The sequence below is a fragment of the Onthophagus taurus genome, chromosome 8, assembly GCF_036711975.1.
Source record: "Onthophagus taurus isolate NC chromosome 8, IU_Otau_3.0, whole genome shotgun sequence".
Classification (NCBI taxonomy): domain Eukaryota; kingdom Metazoa; phylum Arthropoda; class Insecta; order Coleoptera; family Scarabaeidae; genus Onthophagus; species Onthophagus taurus.
Window position 1 is genome coordinate 19,475,519 of NC_091973.1, and position 10,687 is coordinate 19,486,205.

At 39.6% G+C, this 10,687-nt stretch overlaps 3 long non-coding RNA genes across 4 annotated transcripts; all 3 read right to left on the reverse strand.

Moving 5' to 3' along the window:
* Positions 1 to 756: 756 nt before the first annotated feature.
* LOC139430975 (uncharacterized) lies at positions 757 to 2,858 on the reverse strand. Its single transcript, XR_011641326.1, has 3 exons — positions 1,324 to 2,858; positions 1,122 to 1,244; positions 757 to 1,068 (listed from the first exon to the last, which is right to left on the reverse strand). It is a non-coding gene; the product is annotated as an uncharacterized lncRNA (long non-coding RNA).
* Positions 2,859 to 2,863: 5 nt separating this feature from the next.
* On the reverse strand, positions 2,864 to 7,811 carry LOC139430974 (uncharacterized). Its single transcript, XR_011641325.1, has 3 exons — positions 6,808 to 7,811; positions 6,577 to 6,730; positions 2,864 to 3,597 (listed from the first exon to the last, which is right to left on the reverse strand). It is a non-coding gene; the product is annotated as an uncharacterized lncRNA (long non-coding RNA).
* Positions 7,812 to 8,053: 242 nt separating this feature from the next.
* LOC139430976 (uncharacterized) lies at positions 8,054 to 9,223 on the reverse strand. Of its 2 annotated transcripts, none has more exons than XR_011641327.1 (3): positions 8,619 to 9,223; positions 8,417 to 8,515; positions 8,054 to 8,363 (listed from the first exon to the last, which is right to left on the reverse strand). It is a non-coding gene; the product is annotated as an uncharacterized lncRNA (long non-coding RNA). The 2 variants fall into 2 exon arrangements; XR_011641328.1 differs by having other exon boundaries at positions 8,417 to 8,538.
* Positions 9,224 to 10,687: the final 1,464 nt, after the last annotated feature.

A 10,687-nucleotide genomic window follows, 5' to 3' on the forward strand; every position in this document is an offset into this window, starting at 1 on the left:
AAAAATGTAGAAGAAATTTTTTTTATTTTCACCCCCAGAGGTGTAGTGTAGTAATTAATTATAAATAATATATTAATTTAATTGTTAAGTAGGTTAAGTATTCTTTTGTGCGCTATTGCAAATTCTTCGTAATCGATCATAATGTCATGATTGCGAAGGATTGTAACGGTTCCGTTCGAGGTTATTGAATTTCCTTGTGATTTGTCTGTAATTGTTAGAAGTCGGGGAATTATATACCATTTTGTTTATTTACCTTGTTATAATTTTTGTTTTTTTGTTACAGCAAGCCGAACTTGGAAACACTTGAAAATCCTTTCCTTTTCATCACTTTTCTTAAATCCTTTCCTTTCGCTCATTTTAAACGCCTTTTTCTTTTTCATTACCTTCATTACAATCACACAATAGATCTTAACCTTAAAACTTTTCTTTTTCTCTTCTTCGTTACTATCATGAATTTTGTTTACATTTTTAAGTTCGGACTGTCAATAATAGAGGGAGGGAGTGATTTTGAATTCTTGGCATCGCGCGATTTTATAACGAGTTTTTTTGGTTAAAATCTTGGGAAATGAATACCCGTGCGCGATTTTACTCTTCCTCTTTTGAAACCAGCCTTTGTAGTGTTTGGATGGTTAACAAGAATTTTAAGTCGACATTTTGGTATAATTCTGTGTAGAATTTTGGATCGATTTATATCCGTATTTATCGGGATCTGAGTTAATTAATCCTTTAATTTTTCGTTTGGAAATTATTCAACGATTACGGTTTCACCGGATTTATTGCACATTTTTACAAAGACTATTCATTTTGCTGGTTAAAACCTCATACCACCTTGAGGTAGGTTTTTCTTTTTACATTTTCTCTAATTTTGGCTTAATACTAACTTAAACCTAAATTCATTTAAACTCCTTTCACACTACATAAAAACATCCATCCCTACATTCTTGCCTAATTATCTATTTACATTTTTCTTTCTTTTTTTACACGCTAGGTTTTTTTTTTTTTTTTTCTGAGAGCCTTATTCCTTATATAAGTTCTTGGGAAATCTCCCATCCCGGAAACAAGTACTACCTGGAATAAAGAAGTAAATTAGAAGCTACATAACCCAAGTTTCCTGTACTTACCATCGAACAAGTGTTTCCAAAGGAGGTTTGCTGGATTTTGTTGCTGTATCTACGTATAATTGTTGTCATCGTGAAGTCATCATCCTTCGTTCAAAAGAGTTTGGAATAAAGGTCAGAATTTTCCTTTTTATACAAAAAGAATATCAGTGTGGCTAGATACTTTTGTATTTTTTTATAAAGTAAGATTTTCTTTTGTACTTACCATTTAATTTTTTTGTTAACTTCACTGGTTCATTTTGTTCATTTCACTTTAAACCAGTTCCTTATTATTATTATCTCATTTTAATTGTCAATTAATTTTTCTTGTAAAGTTATCGGATTTATTAGGGGTGTTATTAATTTCGGTATTGATTTCGATTTTGTTTTCTTTTCCGTTCGCCTGATCGAGCGCTCGGGTCAATCGGGGACGTGTCGCGATCATTATTTAGGTTTGTTTTAATTTTGTTTTATTCAGTTCATTATTATTTTCTTTCTCTTTTACCCCCCTAATTATTCGGGATTTTTTTTGAACAATCTCCGTTATTTTATTTACTACTTATATACTTTATATTTTGTTTTACCATATTTTTTTTCCTTAATAAATTTGTTTTTATATGGTATATGATTTCGCGATTTCTTTGTGTTTTGTTATATGTTGGTGTTGTCGAACCTTTTCCCTTCCAGCCCTCTTCGCAGTTAGAGCGATCTGTAACTGAAACTGCGTGGCGCCTTATAAATTCAAACCCACCCCATCTTCACTGGGAAGCCGAGGTGTTGCAGATCTGTATTTTTTTAAAAGGGGTTCGATTGTGTTGTTGTCGTTTTGTTGAAAAGCCGCCACAAATTTTGGCGCCCAACGTGGGGCCATATTGTTTTGGAGGGCCATATTGTTTTAAAAGTCCCCTATTGTTTTGGAGACCCATATCGTTTTGGGAGCCCTTGTTGTATTGTCTTGGAAGTTCTTAATTTTATCGGAACCCTTATTTGTATCGAGGACACAAAGTGACTTCGGTTTGTGTCTTAATTCCATTCCAATTATTTCGACTCTTCGGTTCCCTGTTTTCGATTTGACCAATCTCTTCTCGGGTTCAGGAGAGATCAACCCTTTTAGGATGGCTCTTAAAGTCACGGTTAATTACCTTTCTAAGGAAGAGTTGAGTTATGAATTTACTGTCCGAGGTTTGGATCCCTCTAGTGTCGATGAGATGCGTAGGTTGTTTGCTTCTTTACTACAGAGGGAGAAACTTAACCCTGATTTGGTCAACGATTACCCAGATAACCCTTACACAGAAGAGGAAGATTTGTTAGCGGTTAGGGACAAACTGGCCGAAATTACCACATTGTTAGATGATTTTCGATCTAAGAATGCTAAGAAGGTTGAAACTAAGATTTGGCATGTTTTGGGGCGAATAAGGCGTATGAGTGAATTATGTGAGGATCGTGCCGTTGTTCTCCGTGAGGCTTTGTCTTTGAAGGATAGGTTAACGAAGGCCATTGCTTCCGTTTCTAGGCCAATTGAGTTAGAAGCCCTTGAAAGATCCCTGAACGTATCTTTAGGCGGGGGCGCTGCTTCGTCTACCCCTGTAACAACTAGTCCTCCACCTTTGATGTCTTCTAAGGCTATTCCTGTACATAAATGGGGCCTTAAATTTTCCGGAAGGACGGGTATTTCGGTGGGAGCGTTTTTAGAGCGAGTACATGAATTGTCCGCAGCTCGAGGTGTTTCTCTTCGAGAAGTTTTTGTGTCGGCTCTTGATTTATTTGGGGGTCCCGCCCTACTTTGGTATCGTTCTGTCAGGGATGAAGTTAGCTCGTGGGGAGAATTAGAGGTGTTATTGAGGGGTGAATTTTTACCTTCCGACTACAACGAACAACTGTTGGATGAGATACGACACAGAACCCAGGGTGAGCGAGAGCCTATTGCAATCTACGTCGCCAATATGTTAGGTTTATTCGGTAGACTCACTTGTCCACTTTCCGAGGAGGCGAAGGTTAAACTTATCCGTAAGAACCTCTTACCTTATTTTCAAACCCAACTAGCTCTTCACACTATTGATACGGTTTCTGATTTGAAGGTCAAGTGTAAGCAGTTAGAGGAGTCTAGGCGCGCGGTAAAGGAATTTCAGCCCCCTAAAATTCGCAATAAGACTTTGGAACCCGAATTAGCTTACTTAGGTTGCTTGAGCTACCCCCAAACTTCAGATTTTTCTGCGGTTGAGTCAAGTCCTGTTAAGTGCTTCAATTGTGGAGTTTTGGGTCACATGGCTCGTGGTTGTCCTAGTCCCAAGAGACTGCATTGTTTTAAGTGTGGAAATGAGGGTTTTACTACAAAAAATTGTCCTAAATGTCCCCATGGTAATAGGAAGTCTTCGGGAAATGCCAATCGTCGTCACTAGGTCGTCGGCTAGTTGACATTGAAGACGAAAAGCCGGCTGATAGGATTTCTTCCGTGTTGGAGTTCGTTTTAGATAGTTGTAAGAAGGATGAAAGGCCTTATCTGAAAATATCGATATTAGGTAGAGAGTTACTAGGTTTGTTAGACACTGGTGCCTCTAGAACTATATTAGGAGGTGTGGGATGGAAAGTCGTGTCCGATTTAGGATTTCATTGTCGTCGCGTTAGTTCTTCGGTCAGAATAGCTAATGGACAATTGGTTGAGAGTTTGGGTGTGGTTACGGTTCCGGTTACTTTGAAGGACAGAATTACCCTTATTGACATGTTGGTGATACCTACACTTCCCCAAACCCTTATTTTGGGTGTTGATTTTTTCAAGTCCGTTGGAGTAGTGCCTGACCTTAGAAATGACTCTTGGAATTTCGCGTACGAGACTGTTTTCGAGATGGATTCTCTTGATGATGATTTGTCCCCTTCTAATAAGCAACTTTTAGAAACCATGGTTAACTCTTTTAAAGCTAAAATGGGTGACGGTTTAGGGTGTACTCACTTGGTGAGTCACGTAATTAGAACTTCAGCTGATCCCATTAAACAACGCTATTACCCCGTTTCTCCGGTCATGCAGCAGCACATTAATAAAGAACTTGATATCATGTTAGAGCAGGGCGTTGTCGAACCCTCATCGAGTGCTTGGTCTTCCCCAATCCTGTTAGTGCAAAAGAAAGATAACACATATCGATTCTGTGTTGATTATCGTCGTCTGAATGCGGTGTCGGAACGTGATAGTTATCCACTCCCGTATATTTCCGCAACTCTCGATAAACTCAGGAACGCAAAGTTTTTGTCTTCCCTGGACATTAAGTCCGCTTTTTGGCAAGTCCCCATGGAGAATGCTTCTAAGGCTTTTACTGCTTTTACGGTGCCCGGTAGAGGGCTATATCAATTTACACGTATGCCTTTTGGCTTGCACAATTCTCCTGCCACTTGGCAAAGGCTTGTTGATAGGGTCTTGGGTCCTGAGTTGGAACCTAATGTGTTCGTTTATTTGGACGATGTTGTCATTGTTACCGATACCTTTGAAAAACATCTTGAGGTTCTGTCGAGTGTATTTGAGAGGTTGCTCGCTGCTGGATTGAAGGTCAGCTGGGAGAAATGTAAGTTGTGCAGATCTGAATTGCGTTACCTTGGCTATGTCGTTGATAAATACGGACTTCATGTAGACCCTGAAAAGGTTAACGCCATGCTTAAGATTCCTGTTCCTAAGTGTCAGAAAGATGTTAGACGTATACTTGGTACCTTTTCATGGTATAGACGTTTTATTCCCGAGTTCGCGACTTTGATTTCTCCGATTACGAACCTACTGAAAAAGAATAAGCCAGTTGAATGGACGGATGAATGTGAAAGATCTTTTAGAATCATTAAGGAAAAGCTTGTATCTGCTCCAATCTTGCGATGTCCTGATTATTCGCTGCCTTTTGAGTTGCACACGGATGCCTCTGGTGTTGGTTTGGGTGCCGTGTTGTTGCAACCAGGTGAGGATGGTGAACAAGTGGTGGTATACTTGAGTAGGTCATTAAGTCCGGCCGAACGTAACTACTCGGCCACAGAACGCGAGTGTTTGGCAGTGATTTGGGCTGCGGAAAAGCTGAAACCCTATCTTGAGGGAGTCCCGTTCACGGTGGTTACTGATCATTATTCTCTCCTTTGGCTTTTAAAGTTGAAAGTTTCTACTGGGCGTATCGCGAGATGGGCAATTAGATTGCAACAATTCGACTTTGTCGTTAAACATCGTAAAGGCTGTGAGAACGTTGTGCCTGACTTACTTTCGAGATCGTTCGAGGTCGTCGATTCGATCCAAGAGAGGACCGAATTGAAATTCTCTGATACTTCTGACGTGTGGTATAGAAGGCTGAAAGAAAGAGTTCTGAATTTTCCCGCTAAACACCCCTTATTTAGAGTAGAGAATGGCGAGGTTTATAAGTATGTAGTGTCATCTGTTCTGGGACGAAATTCCGAACCTTGGAAAAGGGTTGTCCCAAGAGATTTTCGTAAAGAGATTTTAGCTCTTTCTCATGACTCTCAAACCGCTGGTCATATGGGTGTTTTCAAGACTCTTGGTAGAATTTCTGAGCTCTATATATGGCCTAAAATGAAGGCAGACGTGGTAAGGTATATCTCTGGATGTGAGTTGTGCGCTTCTTATAGGATTCCGAATGTTAAACCAGCTGGTAAGTTCGTTCGTACCCCAGATAGTGATAGACCATGGCAACTTATATCAATTGATCTTGTTGGCCCTCTTCCTCGTTCGAGAAAAGGTAATCAATTTATCTTCGTAATATCCGATTACTTCAGTAAATTTGTACTTGCTTATCCCATAAGAACTGCTACCGCAGATAAGATTTCGCAGATACTTGAGACGGAAGTCTTTCTTAAATTTGGAGTTCCTAAAACCCTTATTTGTGACAATGGTCCTCAATTTAGATCCCGGAAATTGAACTTACTAACTCAACAGTATGGTGTTTCTGTTAGGTTTAACGCCAATTATCACCCTCAGGCTAACCCTGTAGAGCGAGTGAATCGTACGCTTAAAAGAATTTTGTCCTTGTATTGCAAAGACGATCAACGTAAATGGGATGTGAGTGTTCCTAAAATAACTTGCGCGATTAATTCCGCTCGTCACGAGGTTACGAAGTTAACACCTCATTTCGTATGTACGGGTCGAGAGTTGGTGTTGAATGGGAAACTGTATGATAAAGTCATGGGTGATGGTGAGTGGAGCTTAGATAACGAAGATCTGTCGAAGGTATTTGCTGATGTTAGGAAACGCATTGCACAGGCGTCTGGTGTGAATGAGAGGCGGTATAATTTGAGGAGGAGAAGCGATAAGTTTATGGTTGGCCAAAAGGTTTGGAAGAGAAACTTTGTATTGTCTAATGCATCTAAATATTTTTCGGCAAAGCTGGCTCCTAAATTTGTAGGTCCGTATTCTGTTTATAAGGTCTTGTCACCTTGGACTTACGAGTTGAGGGATGGTGAGGGTAATAATGTTGGAACTTGGCACGCTAAGGATTTAAAGCCTTACCTTGTTGACCCGGGTTAGTTGTTCCTTGTTTGATTTGCTGGCTCACCTGGCAGGGGCCTTAGACTACTCCAGAAGACCGGCTGTCTCCGTTTCGTGTACATCTGTTTCTATTTTGGTTCTGTCCATCTTGGGAACTTACGGAGTGTGTTTTGTCCTATTTGGTTGTGATTGTTTGGTACAACTAGTTATTTCGTTTAGTGCTATTCCATAGATATTATGGATAGTATCTACCTGACTGATTTCCCCTTTGGTGTGGTACATCCCTAGTTGTTTAATTTCATTGTCCTCCCCTATTTTTCAGAGCCAGTACCACAAAGTCCGTGGGCGTTTGGCCATTGACATTTTGTTTTGTGACAGTTGTAAACTGTCACATTTTCGCCGCAGGTAGCGATATACCGATCGTAGGTTTAGTGTATCTTAGGTTCTTGAAAAAGAGATTATCGGGGTGATTTTAGTTTAGTTCAGGGGTGGGTATGGACCAACGAACCCGTCTTAATTTTCTTTTCCTTTTTCCGCTTGTTATCCTTTAACTGTAGTAATAAACCTATTTTTGTTCTAGTCCCAGTCGAGTCGTTTTTCTTTTTCGTTTTAGAGTGTCTTCGCTTTACGAATTCCTCTATGTTATTGATATTAGGTTGGAATGATCACTGTGTGACTTATTGTTGGTATTCATGAATTCCTATATCTCTGTATTTTCATTTATTATTTTATTATTTTCCCTTCCGACCGAATGTCGAAGACCTGAAGGCTATGGGCACGAGGTGGATCAGGTGGTTGGTTCCATAGTTGCATATACTTATTTTTGGGTTGGATTTTGGTTGTTAGGGTTGCTTGTCTAAAGTTTAAAGTTTACGAGTAAACTTTCTTGTTGTAAGGGGGGAATGTAACGGTTCCGTTCGAGGTTATTGAATTTCCTTGTGATTTGTCTGTAATTGTTAGAAGTCGGGGAATTATATACCATTTTGTTTATTTACCTTGTTATAATTTTTGTTTTTTTGTTACAGCAAGCCGAACTTGGAAACACTTGAAAATCCTTTCGTTTTCATCACTTTTCTTAAATCCTTTCCTTTCGCTCATTTTAAACGCCTTTTTCTTTTTCATTACCTTCATTACAATCACACAATAGATCTTAACCTTAAAACTTTTCTTTTTCTCTTCTTCGTTACTATCATGAATTTTGTTTACATTTTTAAGTTCGGACTGTCAATAATAGAGGGAGGGAGTGATTTTGAATTCTTGGCATCGCGCGATTTTATAACGAGTTTTTTTGGTTAAAATCTTGGGAAATGAATACCCGTGCGCGATTTTACTCTTCCTCTTTTGAAACCAGCCTTTGTAGTGTTTGGATGGTTAACAAGAATTTTAAGTCGACATTTTGGTATAATTCTGTGTAGAATTTTGGATCGATTTATATCCGTATTTATCGGGATCTGAGTTAATTAATCCTTTAATTTTTCGTTTGGAAATTATTCAACGATTACGGTTTCACCGGATTTATTGCACATTTTTACAAAGACTATTCATTTTGCTGGTTAAAACCTCATACCACCTTGAGGTAGGTTTTTCTTTTTACATTTTCTCTAATTTTGGCTTAATACTAACTTAAACCTAAATTCATTTAAACTCCTTTCACACTACATAAAAACATCCATCCCTACATTCTTGCCTAATTATCTATTTACATTTTTCTTTCTTTTTTTACACGCTAGGTTTTTTTTTTTTTTTCTGAGAGCCTTATTCCTTATATAAGTTCTTGGGAAATCTCCCATCCTGGAAACAAGTACTACCTGGAATAAAGAAGTAAATTAGAATCTACATAACCCAAGTTTCCTGTACTTACCATCGAACAAGTGTTTCCAAAGGAGGTTTGCTGGATTTTGTTGCTGTATCTACGTATAATTGTTGTCATCGTGAAGTCATCATCCTTCGTCAAAAGAGTCTGGAATAAAGGTCAGAATTTTCCTGTTTATACAAAAAGAATATCAGTGTGGTTAGATACTTTTGTATTTTTTTTATAAAGTAAGATTTTCTTTTGTACTTACCATTTAATTTTTTTGTTGACTTCACTGGTTCATTTTGTTCATTTCACTTTAAACCAGTTCTTTATTATTATTATCTCATTTTAATTGTCAATTAATTTTCCTTGTAAAGTTATCGGATTTATTAGGGGTGTTATTAATTTCGGTATTGATTTCGATTTTGTTTTCTTTTCCGTTCGCCTGATCGAGCGCTCGGGTCAATCGGGGACGTGTCGCGATCATTATTTAGGTTTGTTTTAATTTTGTTTTATTCAGTTCATTATTATTTTCTTTCTCTTTTACCCCCCTAATTATTCGGGATTTTTTTTTTTTTTTGAACAATCTCCGTTATTTTATTTACTACTTATATACTTTATATTTTGTTTTGCCATATTTTTTTTTTCCTTAATAAATTTGTTTTTATATGGTATATGATTTCGCGATTTCTTTGTGTTTTGTTATATGTTGGTGTTGTCGAACCTTTTCCCTTCCAGCTCTCTTCGCAGTTAGAGCGATCTGTAACTGAAACTGCGTGGCGCCTTATAAATTCAAACCCACCCCATCTTCACTGGGAAGCCGAGGTGTTGCAGATCTGTATTTTTTTAAAAGGGGTTCGATTGTGTTGTTGTCGTTTTTTTGTTTTTGTTCGTTTTTTTTTAAAAGATCCTGCACCATCGCACGTACCGCAACTCGGACAAGTCGATCAATCCCTCTTAAAACCCCTTTGGAAACTCTTGGCGTCTGCAGCTAGAATAACAAACGGGGAATAAGGTGACTTCTTATAATGGTAGCCTTTTGACTTGGCTTTAACGGAGCTTTCTGGATTCTTGGCAGTAGGGTTTGTACGTTTTCTAACGTGAGCCCTGACTGGCCGATGTAGTTGTACTTGCTGCCTAAGTACTTGAACATCTCGCCCGGACTAACCTGCGGGAGAGGGACTCCTCCCACAGTAAAGCGCGAGTTGGTATGCGCGAATGTTTGCTTACGTCCGGGCAGCGTACTAACCGAGAGAGCTACGCTTTTGATAGGATTAAGCGCTAAGCCTCTCTCTTCAAAGAACCCAACTGCTGCTCTTAGTGTCTTGGTGGCGCCCTGTACCGTATCATCAAGTAAGATGATATCATCTGCATAACCGATGATCTTGGCTTTTGCGTCATCCGAGACTTGCAATCCCCCGTCCTGCCTATTTTCCAACTTGTGGAATAGCTCGTCTAACACCATGTTGAAAAATATAGGTGAGAGAGGGTCTCCTTGTTTCACACCGCGGTTAATATCGATTTTTGGCGTGATGGCCATGCCCACCTGCACGCGTGTGAAGGAGCCCTCGTATTGCGCTTTTATGAGGCGTGTTGTTCTTTCGTCTACCCTAAAGTGGCGGAGTGCTCGATAGATAGATTTGTGCGAGACAGAATGGAATGCCTTTTTAAGGTCCAAGGATAGTATGTTATACGGTCTCGCACCTCGCCTACGGTTTTTAATCGCCGTATCTAATGTGAGCGAGTTAATAAGCACCCCGTCTACTTTCATATATCCTCGTTGATGAGGATGGAAGGGCAGACGCGCCAAGCGCCGAACCAATAGGCGGTTGAAAAGACGGAGGATGTGCGACGCAATGGTAATCGGGCGCCAGTTGTTAACATCAAGACGGTCACCCCCCTTAGGAACTAATATTGTCCTGTTCTCCTGTAGCTGTCTCGGTACTATGCCGAATACAAGCATGATGTTATACAGGGAACGTATCTGCAGACCTTGACTTTACCGAGGTCGGAGTGCTTAATGGCATCAGGACCGGGGGCGGAAGGTTTGGTGGCTCGAATCGCATGAGCGATATCTTGCTCAGTCACGGGTTCGAGCTCCCAAAGGTGTTCTTGCGTATAATCGTGAATCTCGCTATCGTCGTAAGGGGATGGGGCGCTGAATAGCCTTCTAAAACTATTTGTGACACTGTCTACGGTCGGATAGATGTCATTATCTGATAATTGCTTATCATCTAATATATGTTCTGCCAGCTGCCGTCGATTACGCTTGTACATTGATTGTACTACCTTGTAAAGGTAAGCTCGACCGTAGACCTTTCCCCTATAGCGATTCCG